Source organism: Oncorhynchus nerka, linkage group LG3 (assembly GCF_034236695.1).
Source record: "Oncorhynchus nerka isolate Pitt River linkage group LG3, Oner_Uvic_2.0, whole genome shotgun sequence".
Lineage (NCBI taxonomy): Eukaryota > Metazoa > Chordata > Actinopteri > Salmoniformes > Salmonidae > Oncorhynchus > Oncorhynchus nerka.
Genome location: NC_088398.1, coordinates 40,828,182 through 40,852,985, shown reverse-complemented (window position 1 = coordinate 40,852,985; position 24,804 = coordinate 40,828,182). Strand labels below are relative to the sequence as shown.

Genomic DNA, 24,804 nt, shown 5'->3' with positions numbered 1-24,804 from the left:
TGTGGAGCGTTTGTATGGTCTGTGCAGAGAGGAGAGAACAGGGATAGACAGACACATAGTTGACAGGCTACACAAGAGGCTACGCTAATGCAAAGGAGATTGGAATGACAAGTGGACTACACGTCACGAGTGTTCAGAAAGTTAAGCTTACGTAGCAAGAATCTTATTGACTAAAATGATTAAAATGATACAGTACTGCTGAAGTAGGCTAGCTGGCAGAGGCTGCGTTGTTGACTATGTAGGCTAGCTGGCATTGGCTGCGTTGTTGACACTACACTAATCAAGTCGTTCCGTTGAGTGTAATAGTTTCTACTGTGCTGCTATTCGGGGCTAGCTGGCTAGCTAGCAGTGTTGATTACGTTACGTTGCGTTAAAAGAACGACAATAGCTGGCTAGCTAACCTAGGAAATCGCTCTAGACTACACAATTATCTTTGATACAAAGACGGCTATGTAGCTAGCTATGTAGCTAGCTACGATCAAACAAATCAAGCCGTTGTACTGTAATGAAATGAAATGAAAAATGTGATACTACCTGTGGAGCGAGCGAAATGCGACCGGATTGTTGAGTGCAGAAGTTCTGTTCGGTAGACGTTGGCTAGCTGTTGGCTAGCTAGCAGAGTCTCCTATGTTAAGGACGACATAAAACTACACACTCTAAACTACACAATTATCTTGGGTACGAAGACAGCAAAGACAACTATGTAGCTAGCTAACACTACACTAATCAAGTCGTTCAGTTGAGTGTAATAGTTGTGCTGCTAATCGGTGGACTAGCTAACGGTGGACGTTAGCTAGCTGGCTAGCTGCAGGGCAGTGTAGACTGCGTTAGGACGACGAAATACGATAATTACGCAATTATCTATGATACAAAGACGGCTATGTAGCTAGCTAAGAAGAAATTGCTAAGATTAGACAAATCAAACCGTTGTACTATAATGAAATGTAATGAAATGTAATACTACCTGCGGACCGAGTGCAGATGCGACCGCTCGCTCCGCTCGCTCCAACCCGGAAGTGTGTCATGTGTTGTTGCCTTTTTTATTATAGTAAAAAAAAAAAAGGATTATCCGGAACATACAATATACTTGCAGTGAAGCCACTCAACAATTACATCATATCAGTCATCCAGCAGACTCCCATTCAGAGCGACACATCGAAGCATCCAGGGTCAATACCCTGCTCAAGTGCACATTGACAGATTTCCCACCAGGCCAAAAAAAGTTAACCCGAACCCTTCCAAGATCCCCCCCACAGTAACCCAATAGCTGTCCATCAACCATCCGATGACCCCCCTCAAGAAGAAAAAATTAATTCCATTCCTCCAATGCACCAACAACCAAGAGAATGAACTAAAGAGAACAAATAGAAAGACTGAAGAAAACAGCAAACAACAATGCAAAAAAAATAAAAATAATAATAATTAAAAATAAAGAAACAAAAAATTATAAAATCAAAGGACAACAAAAATCACAATGGTGATGCCAACTGTATATGTTTGAGTGCATGTCTGGCACTATTACATGTATGTGTGTGTTCATGTATGCGTCTATTTGAATGAGAGAGTGTGTGTGTGTGTATATGCACGTGTACAGACACCTGCACCACATCAGCCTCAGGCAAAATGGCATTAGTTGAAAAAACACTGCCACTCAATGTCATTGAGATGTTTTATTTCTATTTTTTGTGTGTTGCTGCCTTGCTAAGTTGTCTTAGGTCTCTATGTTGTGTTGTCTCTCTTGTTGTGATGTGTGTTTTGTCCTATATTTATATGGTATTTATTTATTTAATTTTATCCCAGGACCCCGTCCCCACAGGAGGCCTTTTGGTAGGCTGTCATTGTAAATAAGAATTTGTTCTTAACTGACTTGCCTAGTTAAATAAAAAAATGCAGCACTCAATCACTCTCCTTGGTCAAATAGCACTTACACAGCCTGGAGGTGCGTTTTGGGTCATTGTCCTATTTAAAAACAAATGATAGTCCCACTAAGTTTAAACCAGATGGGATAGCGTATCCCTGCAGAATGCTGTGGTAGCCATGCTGGTTTAGTGTGCCTCGAATTCTAATTAAATCAAACAGTGTCACCAGCAAAGCACCATCACACCACCTCCTCCATGCTTCACGGTGGGAACCACACATGCGGAGATCATCCGTTCACCTACTCTGCATCTCACAAAGACATGGAGGTTGGTACAAAAAATATCCAATTTGGAGATCAAAGTACAGATTCCCACAGGTCTAATGTCCATTGCTCGTGTTTCTTGGCCCAACTCTCTTCTTCCTATTGGTGTCCTTTTAGAAGTGGTTTCTTTGCGTGAAATCAGGCCTTCATGGTCGAATTGCTGCAGTCCCCTCTGAACAGTTGATGTGTCTGTTACTTGAACTCTGAAGCATTTATTCGGGCTGCAATTTCTGAGGCTGGTAACTCTAATGAACTTGTCCTCTGCAGCAGAGGTAACTCTGGGTCTTCCTTTCCTGTGGCGATCCTCATGAGAGCCAGTTTCATCACAGTTCTTGATGGTTTTTGCAACTGCACTTGAAGAAACTTTCAAAGTTCTGAAATGTTCCATATGGACTGTCGTTTCTCTTTGCTTATTTGAGCTGTTATAGCCCATATTATGGCAATCTTCTGTTTACCGCCCCTACCTTTCCCAACACAACTGACTAGCTCAAATGCATTCAGAAAGAAATTCCACAAATTAGCTTTTAACAAGGCACACCTGTTTATTTGAAATGCATTCCAGGGGATGACCTCATGAAGCGGGTTGAGAGAATGCCAAGATTGCGCAACACTGTCATCAAGGCAAAGTGTGGCTGCTTTGAAGAATCTCAAATATAAAATATATGTTGATTTGTGTAACAGCTTTTTGGTTACTACATGATTCCATATGTGTTCTTTCATAGTTTTGATGCCTTCACTGTTATTCTACAATGTATAAAAGTAAAGGAAAACCTGTGAATGACTAGGTGTGTCCAAACCTTTGACTGGTATGGTACGTATTCAGAACCCTTTAATGATTACTTTGTTGAAGCACCTTCTGCAGCGATTACAGCCCTCAGTATGACGCTACAATCTTGGCACACCTGTATATGTGGGGAGCTTATCCAATTCTTCTCTGCCGATCTGTCAGGTTGGATGGGGAGCGTTGCGGTCTGGAGGAGGTTTTCATCAAGGATCTCTGTACATTGCTCCTTTCATCTTTCCCTCGAACCTGACAAGTCTCCCAGTCCCTGCCGCTGAAAAATATCCTCAGAGCATGATGCTGCCGCCACCATGTTTCACCGTAGGGATGGTGCCAGGTTTCCTCCAGACGTGACGCTTGGCATTCAGGCCAAAGAGTTCAGTCATGGTTTCATTAGATCAGAGAATCTCTTTTCTCATGGTCAGAGTCCTTTAGGTGCCCTTTGGCAAACTCCAAGCGGGCTGTCATGTGCCTTTTACGGAGTGGATTCTGTCTGGCCACCATAAAGACCTGATTGGTGGAGTGCTGCAGAGATGGTTGTCCTTCTGGAAGGTTCTCCCATCTCCACAGAGGAGCTCTGTCAGTGACCCATCGGGTTCTTGGACACCTCCCTGTCCAAGGCCCTTCTCAGATTGCTAAGTTTGGCCGGGTGGCCAGCTCTAGGAGGAGTCTTGGTGGTTCCAAGCTTCTTCCATTTAAGAATGATGGAGGCCACTGTCTTGGACTTATTATTATTTTTTTTTCTCCCCAATTTCGTGGAATGCAGTTGGTAGTTACAGTCCTGTTCCATACGGACATAGGAGAGGCGACGGTTGAGAGCTGTGCAATCTCCGAAACACAACCCATCGAAGCCGGACAGTTTCTTGACACAATGCCCGCTTAACCCGGAATCCAGCCGAACCAGCGTGTCAGAGGGAAACACAGTACACTGGCGACCGTGTCAGCGTGCATTGCGCCCGGGCCGCCACAGAAGTCACTTGTGCGAAATAGGACAAGAACATCCCTGCTGGCCAAAACCTCCCCTAACCCGGACGATGCGAAGCCAATTGTGTGCCGCCCCATGGGTCTCCCAGTCGTGGCCGGCTGCGACAGAGCCTGGACTCCAACCAGGATCTCTAGTGGCACAGCTAGTGCTGCGATGCAGTGCTTTAGATCACTGTGCCGCTCCGGAGGCCCTTCTTGGGGACTTTTAATGCTGCAGACATTTTCTGGTACCCTACCCCAGATCTGTGCCTCAACACAATCCAGTCTCGGAGCTCTACGGACAATTCCTTTGGCCTCATGGCTTGGTGTTTGCTCTGACATGCATTGTCTTATATGGGACCTTTTTATATAGACAGGTGTGTGCATTTCCATATCATGTCCAATCAATTGAATTTACCACAGGTGGACTCCAAGTTGTGGAAGCATCTCAAGGATGATCAATGAAAACAGGATGCACCTGAGCTCAATTTCGAGTCTCATAGCAAAGGGTCTGAATACTTTTATGTAAAGAAATATTTATATTTAGGATTTTTTTTATACTTTTGCAAAAATGTCTAAAACTGCTTTAGCCTTCTCATTATGCAGTATTGTGTGTAGATTGAGGAAAATTTTAATTTAATACATTTTTTAAATAAGGCTGTAGTGTAACAAAATGTGGAAACGGGGAAGGGGTCTGAACACTTACTGAATGTACAGTCCAGTCGACACAGTTGTTTAGAAGCTTGGCTCGGATCGAGTACAGGAAAGTGCCAGATCAGCTTTTTGGGCATTTGGCTAAGAAACTCCCCACAGATATCTGCATCGCTTGCATCATCATGAGATTTCTCTTCGAGAGACAGACTGGGAGAGGGAAGCGCGGAAGAGAAGAGCAGTAGAACAGAGTGAGAGATTTTTATTTTATTTTGTCAAAGCCTCAGGGCAGATTGACTTGTCGAAAGCGACGCACACATTCGTGAAATATTTATACCAAACAAAAGAACGCCAGAGCGTATCGCTATTCATTATCGGAGCACATGTGCTTCGAGCGTGTAAAGGCTTTATCATATGTACCCTTGGAAAGCATTGCAGGGGACAAGGCTGATTTATAACATGCGCGCACACACAAATAAGCAAGCATGCGCGTACTCAAAAACACACACAGATGTGCTTTTCAAGAACCTCAGGTGGCTGTCAGTGGAGCTGGCTGACCGGTTTAATGCTCTTTGGCTGATCACAGATCACAGCCTAGCTAGTAACGTGTGTGTTTGTCTGTGTATGTTCACATACGCGCCTCGTGTCTGTAGGCCTACACTATACTGCCTTTATGTGTGTGTGTCATGCTGCCTGTGTTCATCTTTAGGGGCAAGTGTGTGTGTCTAGCCAGATCTGTGTGAAACAGTATTTCTCTTGCCTGGGGGTCTGAGGATACGGCTAGCCAGCCTGCCACTCAGACTGGCAGCTCCAGACCACTTTGTCAACTCCGTCCCGCTCTTTCTCTCGTCCTCTCCCTCCTCAATCCCCTCTACCCATCCTCCTTTATCCCTGCAATCCTCCTTTCTCCTTCCATCCAAACCCTTGTTCATTCTCTTCTGCTGCACCTCCTCACTCTGCTTTCCCCACTCTGGTTGTGACTGTGATCTAAAGGCAGCAGCATGCTTCAGTTCGTCTGGCGACTTGGCGAACCGAACAAGTGTGCTCGCATACTTGAAAAACAATAAAAAGCGGCAATCGCACTGTTTGTCCAATTTGAGACACCGTAGCCAGTATACACTTCCTCAGAATAGGCAGACTTAATGTAAGGTAACTCGAGAAATCTGTCATTAACGTTGACGTTTTTGCAGAGGACATCTTAGTCGCACAATTTTGAATCTAACTATGTTTGGTGCAATATTTCTCAATTACAAAATGGGCATGAAAAAAAAGGAAATCTCTCGTTGAATGACGACAAATATTTTGAGGAATCCATCACCGACAAAAGGGTTGACTTTGGCTCCAAACTTCAGCTTGCCTTTAGAAACAAATATCTGCCCGAACAGCCAAAAAAACCTTCACCTAACTACAAAACCAACAAAAACATCCAAATGTTGCCATACTACAATGTATGCACAAACTCTTCTGAACCGTTTCGGTTGGGAAGCATGTGGATGCTCTTCACGCGCACACACAGACTGAAATGGGCAAAGCACAACAAAACAAATCAAAGTTTATTTCTCACATGCGCAGAATACAACAGGTGTAGACCCTTACACTGAAATGCTTACTTACAGGCTCTAACCAACAGTGCAATTTCAAAGAAAAATAAATAAAGGTATTCGGTGAAAAATAGGTAAGTAAAGAAATAAAAACTACAGAGAAAAATAACAGTAGCGAGGCTGTATACAGTACCCGGGTAATGAGGCTGATTGAGGTAGTATGTACATGTAGATATGGTTAAAGTGACTATGCATATATGATAAAAGGAGTAGCAATAGCGTAAAAGAGGGGGTGGTGGGTGGCGGGGCACAATGCAGATAGCCCGGTTAGCCAATGTGCGGGGGCACTGGTTGGTCGGGCTAATTGAGGTAGTATGTACATGAACGTATGTGGGGTGGGGGGGGCACAATGCAAATAGTCCTGGTAGCCATTAAATTAGGTGTTTAGGAGTCTTATGGCTTGGGGGTAAAAACTATTGAGAAGCCTTTTTGTCCTAGACTTGGCACTCCGGTACCGCTTGCCATGCGGTAGTAGAGAGAACCGTCTATGACTGGGGTGGCTGGGGTCTTTGACAATTTTTAGTGCCTTCCTCTGACACCGCCTGGTGTAGAGGTCCTGGATGACAGGCAGCTTAGTCCCAGTGATGTACTGGGCCATACGCACTACCCTCTGTAGTGCTTTGCGGTCGGAGGCCGAGGAGTTGCCGTACCAGGCAGTGATGCAACCAGTCAGTATCCTCTCGATGTTGCAGCTGTAGAACCTTTTGAGGATCTGAGGACCCATGTCAAATCTTTTTCGTCTCCTGAGGGGGAATAGGCTTTGTCGTGCCCTCTGATTGTCTTCGTGTGTTTCGACCATTCTAGGTTGTGGGAGATGTGGACACCAAGGAACTTGAAGCTCCTCAACCTGCTCCACTACAGCCCCGTTGATGAGAATGGGGGCATGTTCAGTCCTCCTTTTCCTGTAGTCCAGAATCGTCCGCTTAGTCCTGGTTACGTTGAGGGATAGGTTATTATTCTGGCACCACCCGGCCAGGTCTCTGACCTCCTCCCTGTTGGCTGTCTCATTGTTGTCGGTGATCAGGCCTACCACTGTTGTCGTCTGCAAACTTAATGATGGTGTTGGAGTTGTGCCTGGCCATGCAGTCGTGGCTGAACAGGGAGTATCAGAGGGGACTGAGCACGCACCCCTGAGGGGCTCCAGTGTTGAGGATCAGCGTGGCTGATGTGTTGCTACCTACCCTCACCACCCGGGGGTGGCCTGTCAGGAAATCCAGGATCCAGTTGAAGAGGGATGTGTTTAGTCCAACATGTTGGTATTACAGACTCATGTTGAAAATGTCAGTGAAAACACCTGCCAGTTGGTCAGCACATGCCCGGAGCACACGTCCTGGTAATCCGTCTGGCCCCACCTGTTTAAAGGTCTTACTCACGTCGGCTATGGAGACCTTGATCACACAGTCGTCCGGAACAACTGATGCTCTCATGCATGCCTGTGTTGCTCGCCTTGAAGCGAGCTTAGAAGTGATTTTAGCTCGTCTGGTAGGCTCGTGTTACTGGGCAGCTTGCGGCTGTGCTTCCCTTTGTAGTCTGTAATAGTTTGCAAGCCCTGCCACATAAGAGCGTTGGAGCCGGTGTAGTATGATTCAATCTTAGCCCCATATTGATGCTTTGACTGTTTAATGGTTCGTCGAAGGGCATAGCAGGATTTCTTATAAGCTTCCGGGTTGGAGGCCCGCACCTTGAGAACGGCAGCCCTAATCTTTTAGCTCAGTGCGAATGTTGCCTGTAATCCATGGCTTCTGGTTGGGGTATGTACGTACAGTAACTGTGGGGGTTGATGTCCTCGACGCACTTATTGATAAAGCCAGTGACTGATGTGGTGTACTCCTCAATGCCACCGGAAGAATCCCGGAACATGTACCGGACTGTGATAGCAAAACAGTCCTATAGTTTAGCATAGAAATGCTTCTGATTTGCCACTTCTTGCACACTCCTCTATAGCCTGTAGTTGTTCATAATGATTTGATCATAGCCCGTATGTTTAGAAGCGTAGATGGATGCCAAGGTCATACACATCAAAAGATAAAAGATATGGAATGCCAATTGCTGACCATTCAACCCCAGCTTTTTCCCCTCACACTTTCTCTCCTCCCCCTCCCTCTGTCTTTATGCTCTCTGTTTATTGCTGTGAAACCAGGCGTCAATAACGTTGGTGCTGGAGTATATTATCGGAGAGCTGACGCGAATATCAATAGGCACAACAAAATAATTTAGCCCTTTGTGTTAAGCCCTAGAGGACTGTCCCCCCCTTGCTCGTCAAATCCACTTAACTTGTTTACTCATTACACCGGTTATCCATGGAGGCTCCAGTAAATCGAATGGGAGATTTCTGTGATGTTTTGCTCATGAAATCTCCACAAAGCCCTTTTCATAAGTAGTGATTGCGATTTAGGTTTTTATTTAGCTCAGAATAGATTGAGTGTTTTTTCTAGATCTGTTTATCAATCACGGTCTCTCTCCATGCACACAGATGTGTGTGGGGGGGGGGACATTGTGATTCAGCATATGTAGGCCTCGTTTCACCTGACACAGTCCATTAACTTTTTTTTTCTTTCTCACTGGCCCGAACATAATTTTTACTGCCCTGGACATCAGGTGGTTTATAATGCATTAGGGGTAAAGCAAGGCCTAGCTTGACATGCGTTCTCTATATACAGTGCCTTCGGAAAGTATTCAGACCACTTGAATTTATCCACATTTTGTTAGGTTACAGCCTTATTCTAAATTTGAATGAAATCTACACACAATAGCCCGTAATAACAAAGCAAAAATGTTTTTTTTTGACATTTTGACTAATTTTATTAAAAATAAAACCCTTTACTCAGTACTTTGAAGCACCTTTTACAGCGTTGAAGTCTTCTTGGGTATGACCCTACAAGTTTGCCACACCCGGATTTTGGGAGTTTCTCCCATTTGTTCTCTGCAGATCCTCTCAAGCTCTTTCAGGTTGGATGGGGAGCGTTGCTGCACAGCTATTTTCTGGTCTCTCCAGTGATATTCGATCGGGTTCAAGTCCGGGTTCTGGCTAGGCCACTCAAGGACATTGAGACTTGTCCCAAAGCCACTTCTGCGTTGTCTTGGCTGTGTGCTTAGGGTCATTGTCCTGGTCTGAGGTCCTGAGAGCTCTGGACCAGGTTTTCTCTGTACTTTACTCCGGTCATCTTTGCCTCGATCCTGACTAGTAGTCTCCCAGTCCCTGCCGCTGAAAAACATTCCTACAGCATGATGCTGCCACCCATGCTTCACCGTAAGGATGGTGCAAGGTTTCCTCCAAACGTGACGCTTGGCATTCCGGCCGTAGAGTTCAATCTTGGTTTCATCAGACCAGAGAATCACTGTTCTCATGGTCTGAGACGCTGTAGGTGCCTTTTGGCAAACTCCAAGCGGGCTATCATGTGCCTTTTACTGAGGAGTGGTTTCTGTCTGGGCACTCTATCATAAAGGCCTAATTGGTGGTGCTGCAGAGATGGGTTGTCCTTCTGGAAGGTTCTCCCATCTCCACAGAGGAACTCTAGAGCTCTGTCAGAGTGACCTTTGGGTTCTTGGTCACCTCCCTGACCAAGACCCTTCTTCCCCGACAGAATCCAGTCTTTGAGCGCTACGGACATTTCCTTCGAACACATGGCTTGGTTTTTGCTCTGACGTGCACTGTCAACTGTTGGACCTTATATAGACAGGTGTGTCCATATTTCCAATCAATTGAATTGACCACAGGTGAACTTCAATGAAGTTGAAGAAACATCTCAAGGATGATCAATGGAAACAGGATGCGCCTGAACTCAATTTCTAGTCTCATAGCAAAGGGTCTGAATACTTAGGTACATAAGTTATTTCTGTTTTTTGTTTTTAATACATTTCTTAACCTGTTTTCACTTTGTAATTAAGGGGTATTGTGTGTAAACTGCTGATACATTAATTTTTTTTTTTATTTTTAGAATAAGGCTGTAACATAACACAATGTGGAAAAAGTCCAGGGCTCTGAACACTTTCCGAAGGCACTGTATATTCAGCAAGTAATATGACACATTGTGTTATTGTGTGTGTGTGTGTATATAGAAAAAAGCTGTAATTTTAAAAAATATATGTAATTTAGCAATTTAAGATATGCTTATTTAAAAGGACCTCTATACCTTGTGTTAGAAAAAGGCCCTAAGTATTGTCAGACTCTAGCCACTCAAGTCATGGACTGTTCTCTCTGCTACCGCACGGCAAGTGGTACCGATGCACCAAGTCTGGAACCCACAGGACCCTGAACAGCTTCTACCTCCAAGCCATAAGACTGCTAAATACTTAGTCTGGGTAACTATTGGTTAACTATCTGCATTTACACTTTTTCTCTAACTCTTTTGACTCATCACATACACTGCTGTGACTGTTTATTATCTATCCTGTTGCCTATCCCTACCTATATGTACATACACTATATATGTGCAATTACCCCTTCAAATGAGTGGATTTGTGTATGTCAGCCACACCTGTTGCTGACAGGCGTATAAAATGGTGCACATACCCATGCAATCTCCACTGTAGAATGGCCTTACTGAATAGCACAGTCCCTTTCAATGTGGCAACTTCATAGGATGGCACCTTTCCAACAAGTCAGTTTGTCAAATTTCTGCCTTGCTAGAGCTGCCCTGGTCCACTGTAAGTGCTGTTACTCTAAAGTGGAAACATCTAGGAGCAACAATGGCTCAGCCGCAAAGTGGTAGGCCACACAAGCTCACAGAACGGGACCGCCGAGTGCTGAAGTGCCTCTGGTGCAACGTCAGCACAAGAATTGTTAGTCGGGAGCTAAATGAAATGTGTTAACATGGCAGAGCAGCCACACAAAAGCCTAAGATCATGTGTGAAGCCAAGCGTAGGCTGGAGTTGTGTAAAGCTGGCTCCAGCTGGAGCAGTGGAATTGCGTTCTCTGGAGGGATGAGTCACGCTTCACCATCTGGCAGTCGACGGACCAATCTGGGTTTGGTTGATGCCAGGAGAAAACTACCTGCCCGAATGCAGGGTGCCAACTGTAAAATTTGGTGGATGGGGAATAATGGTCTGGGGCTGTTCTTCATGGTACGGCCTAGGTGCCTTAGTTCCAGTGAATGGTAATCTAAATGCTACAGCATTCTATCCAATTCTGTGCTTCCAACTGTGGCAGAAGTTTGGGGAAGGCCCTTTCCTGTGTCATTATGACAATGCCCCCGTCCATACAGAAATGGCTAGTTGAGATCGGTGTGGAAGAACTTGACTGGCCTACACAGAGCCCTGACCTCAACACCATCAAACACCTTTGGGATGAATTGGAACGGCTTCTGCAAGCCAGGCCTAATCGCCCAACATCAGTGCCTGACCTCGCTAATTGTGGCTGAATGGAAGCAAGTCGCCGCAGCGATGTTCCAACATCTAGTGGAAAGCCTTCCCAGGATAATGGAGGCTGTTATAGCAGCAAAGGGGGGACCAACAATTTTGGAATGAGATGTTCTCCGAACAGGTGTACACATACCTTTGGTCATATAGAATATCTACCTCAATTACCTCGTACCCCTGCACATCGACTCAGCACTGGTACCTCGTGTGTGTGTGTGTGTGTGTGTGTGTGTGTGTGTGTCCAAGTTGTCGTATTTATTCCTCGTTATTATTTGTCAATCTTTTAATTTTTACATTGTTGTAAACATTTCACTGTTAGTTTACGAAGCATCAATTTGGATGAAGCCAGTTCAAAGTAGGGTGACCCAAGTATGAAAAATGACTAGCTGGTACATTGCTAAGTTTGATCATAAAGTTACTGCTCCCATCCCCCTGTGAACACATGAATTAAGGAGGCAGGCATTACCAAGGACTTAGCTCTGGCTTTATGCAACGTCACACGAAGTAGGACTTTTTATGCACCAATGGTTGCCTTTAACAAACTAATTTAAATATGTACCACCTTTTTAAAAACCTGGCATCACATATGCGCCTACTCCTTGCTTTGGCTTGGTTTACAAACCATAAGCTAGCTACTAGTAGATACTGGTATCCTTTCGTCTGTGGTGTGAATGTTCGTTGGCAAGCTACTTACCAGCATGCTGGAAAAAGAGCACTGTGTTGTGACTGGATGTCGTAGTGTAAAATTAACCTTTACACTATTTCCCGAAGAATGAAGACATCCGATAGCAGTGGCTGCTTTATTATTTATTGTTGTCCGCATCCCTTACCCATTCCCTAAACTACAGTACGTGTGATCTCTGACAGCAGTGGGGTCTGGGTCGCCGCATGTCCAGCACCCATACCCTTTCCCAACCACTGCGTAGTGAGTGTCAGTACTATGCGTCTGTGCTATGTGTAGTCAACTAGTATAATTTGTGTTTGAAGTATGATAGATATTAAGGTTCTGGTCTTCTGAGATAAACGGTTATATAACAAATACAGTGGGGCAAAAAAGTATTTAGTCAGCCACCAATTGTGCAAGTTCTCCCACTTAAAAAGATGAGGCCTGTAATTTTCATCATAGTTGAAGTGTACCTATGACAGACAAAAATGAGGAAAAAAAATCCAGAAAATCACATTGTAGGATTTTTAATGAATTTATTGGCAAATTATGGTGGAAAATAAGTATTTGGTCACCTACAAACAAGCAAGATTTCTGGCTCTCACAGACCTGTAACTTCTGCTTTAAGAGGCTCCTCTGTCCTCCACTCGTTACCTGTATTGATGGCACCTGTTTGAACTTATCAGTATAAAAGACACCTGTCCACAACCTCAAACAGACACACTCCAAACTCCACTATGGCCAAGACCAAAGAGCTGTCAAAGGACACCGGAAACAAAATTGTAGACCTGCACCAGGCTGGGAAGACTGAACCTGCAAAAGGTAAGCAGCTTGGTTTTAAGAAATTAACTGTGGGAGCAATTATTAGGAAATGGAAGACATACAAGACCACTGATAATCTCCCTCGATCTGGGGCTCCACGCAAGATCTCACCCCATGGGGTCAAAATGATCACAAGAACGGTGAGCAAAAATCCCAGAACCACGTGGGGGGACCTAGTGAATGACCTGCAGAGAGCTGGGACCAAAGTAACAAAGCCTACCATCAGCAAGGGCATTGAAGATGAAACGTGGCTGGGTCTTTCAGCATGACAATGATCCAAAACACACCGCCCGGGCAACGAAGGAGTGGCTTCGGAAGAAGCATTTCAAGGTCTTGGAGTGGCCTAGTCAGTCTCCAGATCTCAACCCCATAGAAAATCTTTGGAGGGAGTTGAAAGTCTGTGTTGCCCAGCAACAGCCCCAAAACATCACTGCTCTAGAGGAGATCTGCATGGAGGAATGGGCCAAAATACCGGCAACAGTGTGTGAAAACCTTGTGAAGACGTTTGACCTCAGTCATTGCCAACAAAGGGTATATAACAAAGTATTGAGAAACTTTTGTTATTGACCAAATACTTATTTTCCACCATCATTTGCAAATAAATTCATTAAAAATCCTACAATGTGATTTTCTGGATTTTTTTTCTTCTAATTTTGTCTGTCATAGTTGAAGTGTACCTATAATGAAAATTACAGGCCTCATCTTTTTAAGTGGGAGAACTTGCACAATTGGTGGCAGAATAAATACTTTTTTGCCCCACTGTATCAACAGCATACAGAGAGATCTAATGCTCTTCCTCGCCAATTTCTATGCATTTGATATTCAGACTGGATCTTATCATCTGGGCTAGATGTTCAATATGAATGTGAAAAAGGAGTGTGCTTAGGGGGCATCCTTGCTGGACCCCTCTTTTTTTTACAATAAAAGGTGCAGATTAATGGCCATTTACTTGGACTCTAGCGTGGGGAGTTGAATAAAGGAGTTTGACTCATCTATTGAACTTGGGGCCAAATCCAAATTCATGCCACGCTTGAAACGGATACGACCATGATTACCCGATCAAAATCCTTCTGTGCATCGAAGGCCAGTGCCAAATTTTCCTCACCTTGGCATGATATAACATTTAGGCATCTTCTATTTTCCGACAGTCGACGACCAGCAATGAACCCCGTTTGATCAGGGTGTTTAATATCTGTTATAGCTTTGCCAAAATGGATATAAGCAGTTAGTAATAATTTTGGGGCAAAGTGGTAGGTCTATATGAATTACAGTCAGTAGCATCTTTCCATTCTTTGTTTAACACTGATCAGATATTATCTCCAAGTGTAAGGAAGCTCTCTGGTTTCTAATCAAATCAAATGTATTCATATAGCCCTTCGTAAATCAGCTGATATCTCAAAGTGCTGTACAGAAACCAAGCCTAAAACCCCAAACAGCAAGCAATGCAGGTGTAGAAGCACGGTGGCTAGGAAAAACTCCCTAGAAAGGCCAGAACCTAGGAAGAAACAGAGAGGAACCAGGCTATGTGGGGTGGCTAGTCCTCTTCTGGCTGTGCCGGGTGGAGATTATAACAGAACATGGCCAAGATGTTTAAATGTTTATAAATGACCAGCATGGCCCAATAATAATAAGGCAGAACAGTTGAAACTGGAGCAGCAGCACGTCCAGGTGGACTGGGGACAGCAAGGAGTCATCAATACATTTGAAAACACTTCCACTAATATTGGAGTAATTTGTTCCGGGAAGGTTTTATATAATTAATTAATGTACCATCAGAACCAGAATATTTTATTATTTTTGAGTACATTTATTTTATAGCCATTCTGATATCTACTTCTGGGTCTATCTAGTTCTGTCACTGCTGAGCTTGTCAAATGAGAAAGGTCAATGCCTCGGAGGAAACCTTGTAGTTTATTAGGCTCAGGATATTTTTCTAAGTCTGAATATAAATTCTCATAAAACTCTGGAATGGTTGCTGATATATCCTGGGGTCTTGTGACAAAGGGTGTATTGACATCATTTGATTTAACCGTTTGAATGAAAGTAGATACCTGTTTCCTTTACCAGAAAGAAAGTAAAGGACGATGCTCTGTTCCCGTTCTTATAATAGGGTTGCTTTAGAAATCTCAGAAAGGACATTACGGGCCTCCTTTTAATTGTATGAGGATTGTTGTTTATGCATGGTTTCCAATCTCTCAATGTCATCTTCACATTTCCTGTGTAATTTAAAAAAAATTCCCTTGCTGATGCATATGAAATAGTACACCCTCTCAATATCGCCTTCCCTTAGAACAGAAGGTGAAACATCAGGTATTTGGTTCAACTCTAAGCACTGATCAAATTCTGAATGAATAAACTGAGGTGTTCATCCTCCACAATGTGGGGTGTGAATTTCTCCCCAGGTCCCATACAGCCGACACTGGCCCATGAACAGAGAGTAATGTTCAAGATCTTGCATTCTACATTTCTATATGCTTCTGTTTTTTGGCATAAAGAAGTAGTCCATTCAAGAAGAACATTTTAATGAGGTGGGAGTAAAACGCAACATCTCTTCTTTTAGGGTTCAAATGTCTCCACACACACACTCTACTAGACTCAGTACCATGAAACCATTTCTTAAAGCACGGGTCAATCTGGATATGGGTGCTCTAGAGGTGTGAGCCTAATCAGTACCGGATAAAATGTAGTTATACTCTCCTATCAAAAACAACCCCTTTTTACGTTATCAGAAATCAAATCCAACTCGGGTTTATGAAAATTCTTCTTATCTTCATTAGGAGCATGTGTTGTACATTGATCCTTGAGACTTTCGCTCCTGCAATGGAACCGTTCAATAATATTGATCTCCCTTCCTTATCTTTTACTCCATGTAAAACACATTTGGTAGGTCTGTGTGTTAGAATAGCTGCTCCCCTTCTCCTCTCAGAACTATGTGATGAGAAAAACACCTGATTTTAGCCCAGGTTTTTATTGAGCTTGAGGTGCCCACTTGTGCAATAGATTTGTATTTAATATTTGAACTTTAATTGGCCCATGGATGTCTTTCACATTGTAGGAGATGACCTTCAGACCCATGATTCTGCCTTAATGGTTACAACTATCATCTCCATTTGTATTGTATAGCTAACATAGGGGCTCCGTATCTTATGTCTCATTGCAACAATTGTAATTGTTTCTATTTTTACATTTAACAGATAATGAACACAAATGTTTCTTTGATTCCTAGTTACCTTCCCAACACTGTTTTTTAATGTTTTGCTTCCAACATATTGACCCAGATTCTTGCAGGCCTCCCTTTATTAAACCCAACAGCAATCACTAATATGGTTATAAATATAATTGTGTACTCTATAGTTGACTGTTGGGGAAAAGGGGGTCAGGTGTAGCTAATATATCCTAAAAGTCTGTCTGGAACTGCATAAAATTGACTGCAGCTTGAGATCATGCGATGACTTATGTCATGTTAATATGATAGCTGAGTGAGAATGAGGCCCCTGGCGGTCAAGGCACATGCCCTGCCTGCCCGGTCGGTATTCGGCAATGATTACTGCAAGTCTCGATAGCTGGATAGACTAACTACCAAACAAAAAATTGTTAGCTGACGTGGCTAACGGAGTGAATGTCAGTGACTGACATTGCGAGAGAAAAAAAATGTCATACACAAACCGATTTCAAAATTGCACCACCTTGTGTATTCTCCTGTTCCTACTCTTTATAGATACAGTGGTTTAAGTTGATACCCTGACTGTGTTCCAAAAACAAACCCAAATGGTTTGGTCATGTGCCCCTTGGCTGCCCCGGGCAAGAAAGCTTATGCCTGTTTGTTACAACACATTGCTTGTTTCACAAAGGAGCAACAAAGTTCTATCACAGTAAGAGTCCATGTTACCGCAGAAACAGACTCAACAGCATGAATTCCCAGCCGTCCCATTTTCAGTCAGCGGTTTTGTTCTCCAATAATAACCCCCCCCCCCAAAGTGACTTATTTTCACGGTCTTTATCCATAACTGTCCTAAATTGCGCACGCTTACCTTCCCCCGGCACCGGTGCCTTACTCAATCCGATCGCAGCACTGTTTGTTTGTGTCTAATCAGAATGTGCTTCGCAGAGAATGCATACCTATTAGTTTCACACCCCAACACCCCTCGCTCCTGAACCAGGGGGATGCGGTGTGATATTTATCATTCTTCACAATCAGATTACATGTTGAAGATGGTATAATTACAGCTTGAGCTGATTAACGGGCAAGCTATAATTAGGTCGGGATACGGCGAGAGAGACCGGATGAGCGTGGTGTGAGAGTATGCCTATATATGTATAAGAGCAGGTGTGTGTGTGTGTGTGTCTGCTCCTCTGCAGTGTAATATTGCATGGTGTAAAGCTCGCTGCCATTGGACTCTGGAGCAGCGGAAACGTGTTCTCTGGAGTGATGAATCACGCTTCACAAATCTGGGTTTGGCGGATGCCAGGAGAACACTACCTGCACAAATGCGTAGGACCAGCTGTAAAGTTCAGTGGAGACGGAATAATGGTCTGGGGCTGTTTTTCATGGTTTGAACTAGGCCGCATAGTTCCATTGAAGGGTAATTTTAACGTTACAGCATACAATGACATTCTAGATTCTGTGCTTCCAACTTTGTGGCAACAGTTAGGGGGAAGGTCCTTTTCCTGTTTCAGCATGATAACACCTTGTGCACAAAGCAAGGACCATACAGAAATGGTTTGTCAAGATCGGTGTGAAAGAACTCGACTGGCCTGCACAGAACCTTGACCTCAACCCAATCGAACACCTTTGGGATGAATTGGAACGCGGACTGCGAGTCAGGGCTAATCGCCAACATCAGTGCCCGACTTCACCAATTCTCTTGTGGCTATATGGAAGCAAGTCCACGCAGCAATGTTCCAACATCTAGTGGAGGCTGTTATAGCAGCAAGGGGGGCAACTCCATATTAATGCCCATGATTTTGGAATGAGATGTTCTCCGAGCAGGTGTCCACGTACTTTAGGTAATTTATTGTATCTAGCCGACAAACATTTAAGTTGTGAATTCCATACTGTAATTAGAACACCTGGCGCATGCTGCACAATAGTGACACACAAGGTTCCGGTCTCTTCTTTGTGTGCTTCTAAACAAACACCACATGACTTGGGACTACCGATAAGCTTCAAAATGAAAAATTGGGAGATAAAGATGGCGTTCTGCATTTCACAAGTTGACTGCAGGTATTTACTTAAAATAACTACAAATATTCTAATGTATAAAAAAAAACTTCAACGAAATAGTTGACAGTATTTGGAAAAAGCATCCGATGGCATTTTCCAAATACCCCGGTATACCGCCCAAACCTAGTGTATGCTTGTGTGCATGTGAATGTTGGGTGTGTGTGCGTGCACAGTGAAAACCTTTTTGTGTGTTTGGGTGTTCACACAATTTCAATTGAGCCCATTCACCACCAGTGGTGTAGAAATCTCCTTAGTTGTGACACAACTCATCATTCCATTGGTGCTGCATGCAAATACAATTGTATTTGTCACATGGGCAGAATATTACGGGTGTAAGCTTAACTGTGAAATGCTTAATTATGGGCCCATCCCAACGATGCAGAGTTAAAACATAATAGTAAAAAGAAAAATAGTAACACAAATATAAAACACACCATTTAGCTATATACAGGGATTACTAGTACCAGATCAATGTGCAGGTGGATAAGGTATTTTAGGTAGATATGTACATGAAGGCAGGGTAAGTTGACTCTGCATCAGGATAGATAAAATAAAGAAGTGTAACAGCAGCATATGATTGTGTGTGTGTGTTGGGTCGGTGTATGTAGTGAATGTGGGTTTTGTGTTTAAAAAAAAATATCTATATCTATATATATATATATATATATATATATATATATATATCTATACAGTGGGGCAAAAAAGTATTTAGTCAGCCACCAATTGTGCAATTTCTCCCACTTAAAAAGATGAGGCCTGTAATTTTCATCAAAGGTACACTTCAACTATGACAGACAAAATTAGAAAAAAAATCCAGAAAATCACATTGTAGGATTTTTAATGAATTTATTTGCAAATGATGGTGGAAAATAAGTATTTGGTCAATAACAAAAGTTTATCTCAATACTTTGGCAATGACAGAGGTCAAACGTTTTCTGTAAGTCTTCACAAGGTTTTCAAACACTGTTGCTGGTATTTTGGCCCATTCCTCCATGCAGATCTCCTCTAGAGCAGTGATGTTTTGGGGCTGTTGCTGGGCAACACGGACTTTCAACTCCCTCCAAAGATTTTCTATGGGGTTGAGATCTCGAGACTGGCTAGCCACTCCTCCGTTGCCCGGTGTGTTTGGGATCATTGTCATGCATTGTCATGCTGAAAGACCCAGCCATGTTTCATCTTCAATGCCCTTGCTGATGGAAGAGGTTTTCACTCAAAATCTCACGATACATGGTCCCATTCATTCTTTCCTTTACACGGATCAGTCGTCCTGGTCCCTTTGCAGAAAACCAGCCCTAAAGCATGATGTTTCCACCCCCATGCTTCACAGTAGGTATGGTGTTCTTTGGATGCAACTCACCATTCTTTGTCCTCCAAACACGACGAGTTGAGTTTTTACCAAAAAGTTATATTTTGGTTTCATCTGACCAAATGACACGTCTGGCACTGCAGGATTTGAGTCCCTGGCTGCGTAGTGTGTTACTGATGGTAGGCTTTGTTACTTTGGTCCCAGCTCTCTGCAGGTCATTCACTAGGTCCCCCGTGTGGTTCTGGGATTTTTGCTCACCGTTCTTGTGATCATTTTGACCCCACGGGGTGAGATCTTGCGTGGAGCCCCAGATCGAGGGAGATTATCAGTGGTCTTGTATGTCTTCCATTTCCTAATAATTGCTCCCACATTTGATTTCTTAAAACCAAGCTGCTTACCTATTGCAGATTCAGTCTTCCCAGCCTGGTGCAGGTCTACAATTTTGTTTCTGGTGTCCTTTGACAGCTCTTTGGTCTTGGCCATAGTGGAGTTTGGAGTGTGTCTGAGGTTGTGGACAGGTGTCTTTTATACTGATAACAATTTCAACAGGTGCCATTAATACAGGTAATGACTGGAGGACAGAGGAGCCTCTTTACATTTACATTACATTTAAGTCATTTAGCAGACGCTCTTATCCAGAGCGACTTACAAATTGGTGCATTCACCTTATGACCTCCAGTGGAACAGTAGTGCATCTAAATCTTTTCAGGGGGAGGGGGGGTGAGAGGGATTACTTTATCCTATCCTAGGTATTCCTTAAAGAGGTGGGGTTTCAGGTGTCTCCGGAAGGTGGTGATTGACTCCGCTGTCCTGGCGTCGTGAGGGAGTTTGTTCCACCATTGGGGGGCCAGAGCAGCGAACAGTTTTGACTGGGCTGAGCGGGAACTGTACTTCCTCAGTGGTAGGGAGGCGAGCAGGCCAGAGGTGGATGAACGCAGTGCCCTTGTTTGGGTGTAGGGCCTGATCAGAGCCTGGAGGTACTGAGGTGCCGTTCCCCTCACAGCTCCGTAGGCAAGCACCATGGTCTTGTAGCGGATGCGAGCTTCAACTGGAAGCCAGTGGAGGGAGCGGAGGAGCGGGGTGACGTGAGAGAACTTGGGAAGGTTGAACACCAGACGGGCTGCGGCGTTCTGGATGAGTTGTAGGGGTTTAATGGCACAGGCAGGGAGCCCAGCCAACAGCGAGTTGCAGTAATCCAGACGGGAGATGACAAGTGCCTGGATTAGGACCTGCGCCGCTTCCTGTGTGAGGCAGGGTCGTACTCTGCGGATGTTGTAGAGCATGAACCTACAGGAACGGGCCACCGCCTTGATGTTAGTGGAAGAAGGAAGAAGTTACAGGTCTGTGAGAGCCAGAAATCGTGTTTGTTTGCAGGTGACTAAATACTTAATTTCCACCATAATTTGCCAAGAAATTCATAAAAAATCCTACAATGTGATTTTCTGGATTTTTTTCTCTCATTTTGTCTGTCATAGTTGAAGTGTACCTTTGATGAACATTACAGGCCTCTCATCTTAAGTGGGAGAACTTGCACAATTGGTGGCTGACTAAATACCTTTTTGCCCAACTTTGTGTGTGTATATATATATATATCGTTCAAAAGTTTGGGGTCACTTATAAATGTCCCTGTAGGAGGAAATGGGCACCAATTAAGCGCTGCCCACAGGGTTAGGCATGGCGTTGCAAAATGGAGTGATATCCTTCCTTCAAGATCCCTTTTACCCTGTACAAATCTCCCGCTTTACTACCACTAAAGCACCCCCAGACCATCACATTGCCTCCACCATGCTTTACAGATGGCTTCAAGCACTCCTCCAGCATCTTTATTTTTCTGAGTCTCACAAATGTTCTTCTTTGTGATCCAAACCCCTCAAACTTAGATTTGCCTGTCCATAACACTTTTTTTCCAATCTTCCTTTGTCCAGTGTCTGTGTTCTTTTGCCCATCTTAACCTTTTCTTTTTATTGGCCAGTCTGAGATATGGCTTTTTCTTTGCAACTCTGCCTAGAAGGCCAGCATCCCTGAATCGCCTCTTCAATGTTGACGTTGACTGGTGTTTTGTGGGTACTATTTAATGAAGCTTCCAGTTGAGGACTTGTAAGGCGTATGTTTCTCAAACTAGACACACTAATGTGCTTGTCCTTTTTCTCAGTTGTGCACCACGGCCTCCCACTCTTTTTTTATTTATTTTATTTATCCGTTATTTTACCAGGTAAGTTGACTGAGAACACGTTCTCATTTTCAGCAACGAACTGGGGACTAGTTACAGGGGAGAGGGGGATGAATGAGCCAATTGTAAACTGGGGATTATTAGGTGACCGTGATGATTTGAGGGCCAGATTGGGAATTTAGCCAGGACACCAGGGTTAACACCCCTGCTCTTACGATAAGTGCCATGGGATCTTTAATGACCTCAGAGAGTCAGGACACCCGTTTAACGTCCCATCCGAAAGATGGCACCCTACACAGGGCAGTGTCCCCAATCACTGACCTGGGTTATTGGGATATTTTCTTAGACCAGAGGAAAGAGGGCTTCCTACTAGCCCTCCAACACCACTCTTTCTAGTCTGGTTAGAGCCATGTGCGCTGTTCTTTGAAGGAAGTAGTTCACAGCGTTGTTCGAGATCTTCAGTTTCTTATTTTTATTTTTATTTCACCTTTATTTAACTAGACAAGTCAGTTAAGAACAAATTATTACTTACAATGACGGCCTAGGAACAGTGGGTTAACTGCCTTGTTCAGCGGCAGAACAATTTTAACCTTGTCAGCTCGGGGATTCGATCTTGGCAATTTCTCGCATGGAATAGCCTTCATTTCTCAGAACAAGAATAGACTGACGAGTTTCAGAAGAAAGTCTCTTGTTTCTGGCCATTTTGAGCCTGTAATCGAACCCACGAATGCTGATGCTCTAGATACTCAACTAGTCTGAAAGCCAGTTTTATTGCTTCTTTAAGCAGAACAACAGTTTTCAGCTGTGCTAACATAATGGCAAAAGGGTTTTCTAATTATCAATTAGTTATTCCAAGTTTATCATTTTAAAAGGCTAACATAACGTGCCATTGGAACACAAGCGTGATGGTTGCTGATAATGGGCCTTTGTATTCCATTAAATCAGGCGTTTCCAGCTACAATAGTAATTTACAACATTAACAATGTCTACACTGTATTTCTGATCATTTTGATATTTTAATATAATTTTTTTTGCTTTTTTTAAAAAACAAAGAACTTTCAAAGTGACCCTGAACTGTTGTGTTTGTGTGTATATGAGGTCCTGGATGGCAGGGTGCTCTCGATGGTGCACCTGTGGAACTTTTGAGGATCCGAGGGCCCATGCCAAATCTCTAAATGGCTGTATGTGGACCATGTTAAGTCCTTAGTGATGTGGACTCCAAGAAAGTTGAAGCTCTCAACCCGCTCCTCTACAACCCGCAGATGAGGGCGTGCTCTCCCCTCTTTCTCCTGTAGTCCATCATCAGCTCCTTGGTCTTACTGACGTTGAGGGAGAGGTTGTTGTTATCACGGTACCACAATGCCAAGTCTCTGATTCTCTCTCCGTCGGTGATTTGCGCTTCCCCCGTCATGTCGTCAGCAAACTTGTTGACTGTTTTGTAGTCATGCATGGCCACAGTCGTGGTTAAACAGGTAGTGCAGGAGGGGACGAGGTACACACCCTTGAGGGGTCAACATGGTGGTGTTGCCTACCCTCACCACCTGGGGGTTCCCCGTCAGGAAGTCCAGGATCCAGTTGCAGAAGGTGTTCTGTCAGTCTCCAGCTTGGTGATGCGAATGGAGGGGACTATACCCCATTTTGTCATGTTGACCGCGCTGGGTGGAAAAACACCTTTTTGCTACAGTACAATATAGCCGTGTCCCAAATGACACCGGATTCCATATAAAGTGCCGTACTTTGGACCAGAAGTGGAGCACTATGTAGGGAATAGGGTGACATTTGGGATGCAACTTATGTCTCTGAGAAACCAGTGATGTGCAAACTCGAGGAACCTACCAGGCACAACCCTAAACCCATAACCATGGGCACCCTCCATAGATGCAGTGAGGGAAAAAAGTATTTGATCCCCTGCTGATTTTGTACGTTTGCCCACTGACAAAGAAATTATCAGTCTATAATTTTAATGCTAGGTTTATTTGAACAGTAAGAGACAGAATAACAACAAAAACATCCAAAAATGTTATACATTTATTTGCATTTTAATGAGGGAAATAAGTATTTGACCCCTCTGCAAAACATGACTTAATACTTGGTGGCAAAACCCTTGTTGGCAATCACAGAGGTCAGACTTTTCTTGTAGTTGGCCACCAGGTTTGCACACATCTCAGAAGTGATTTTGTCCCACTCCTCTTTGCAGATCTTCTCTAAGTCATTAAGGTTTCGAGGCTGACGTTTGGCAACTCGAACCTTCAGCTCCCTCCACAGATTTTCAGCAGGGGATCAAATACTTTTTTCCCTCACTGTATCATCCTGACCAACTTGCGCTCTAAATACACCTCTGCTGTCTTCAACCAGGATCTCAGCGACCATTGCCTGCGTCCGTAATGGATGCGGTCAAACGACCACCCTTCATCACTGTCAAACAATCCCGTACACACTTCAGTGAGCAGGCCTTTCGAATCGACCTGGCCGGGATATCGTGGAAGGATATTGACCTCAGCCCGTCATTAGAGGATGCCTGGATGCTCTTTTAAAAGTGCTTTCCTCACCATCTTAAATAAGCATGCCCCATTCAAAAAATGTAGAAGTAAGAACAGATCTAGCCCTTGGTTCACCCCAGATTTGACTGCCCTTGACCAGCACAAAAACATCCTGTGGTGTACTGCATTAGCATCGAATAGCCCCCGCGATATGCAACTTTTCAGGGAAGTCCGGAACCAATATACTCAGTCAGTTAGGAAAGCTAAGGCTAGTCTTTTCAAACAGAAATTTGCATCCTGTAGCAGTAATTCCAAAAAGTTTTGGGACACTGTAAAGTCCCTGGAGAATAAGAGCACCTCCTCCCAGCTGCCCACTGCACTGAGGCTAGGAAACACTGCCACCACTGATAACTCTACGGTAATCGATCATTTCAATAAGCATTTTTCTACTGCTGACCATGCTTTCCACCTGGCTATCCTTACCCTGGCTAACAGGTCTGCACACCCCGCAGGAACTTGCCCAAGCCCAAATGACTGCCTCGCCTGGTTCACCAACTACTTCTCAGATGGAGTTTAGTGTGTCAAATAAGAGCCAACCCCTC

The 24,804-nt window shown here is 43.9% G+C and overlaps 1 protein-coding gene across 3 annotated transcripts in view; it reads left to right on the top strand.

The window, feature by feature from the left end:
- LOC115107867 (double-stranded RNA-specific editase 1-like) overlaps window positions 1-24,804 on the top strand; it is a 200,672-nt gene that overhangs the window by 55,581 nt on the left and 120,287 nt on the right. The gene's annotated exons all lie outside the window — the stretch shown is intronic.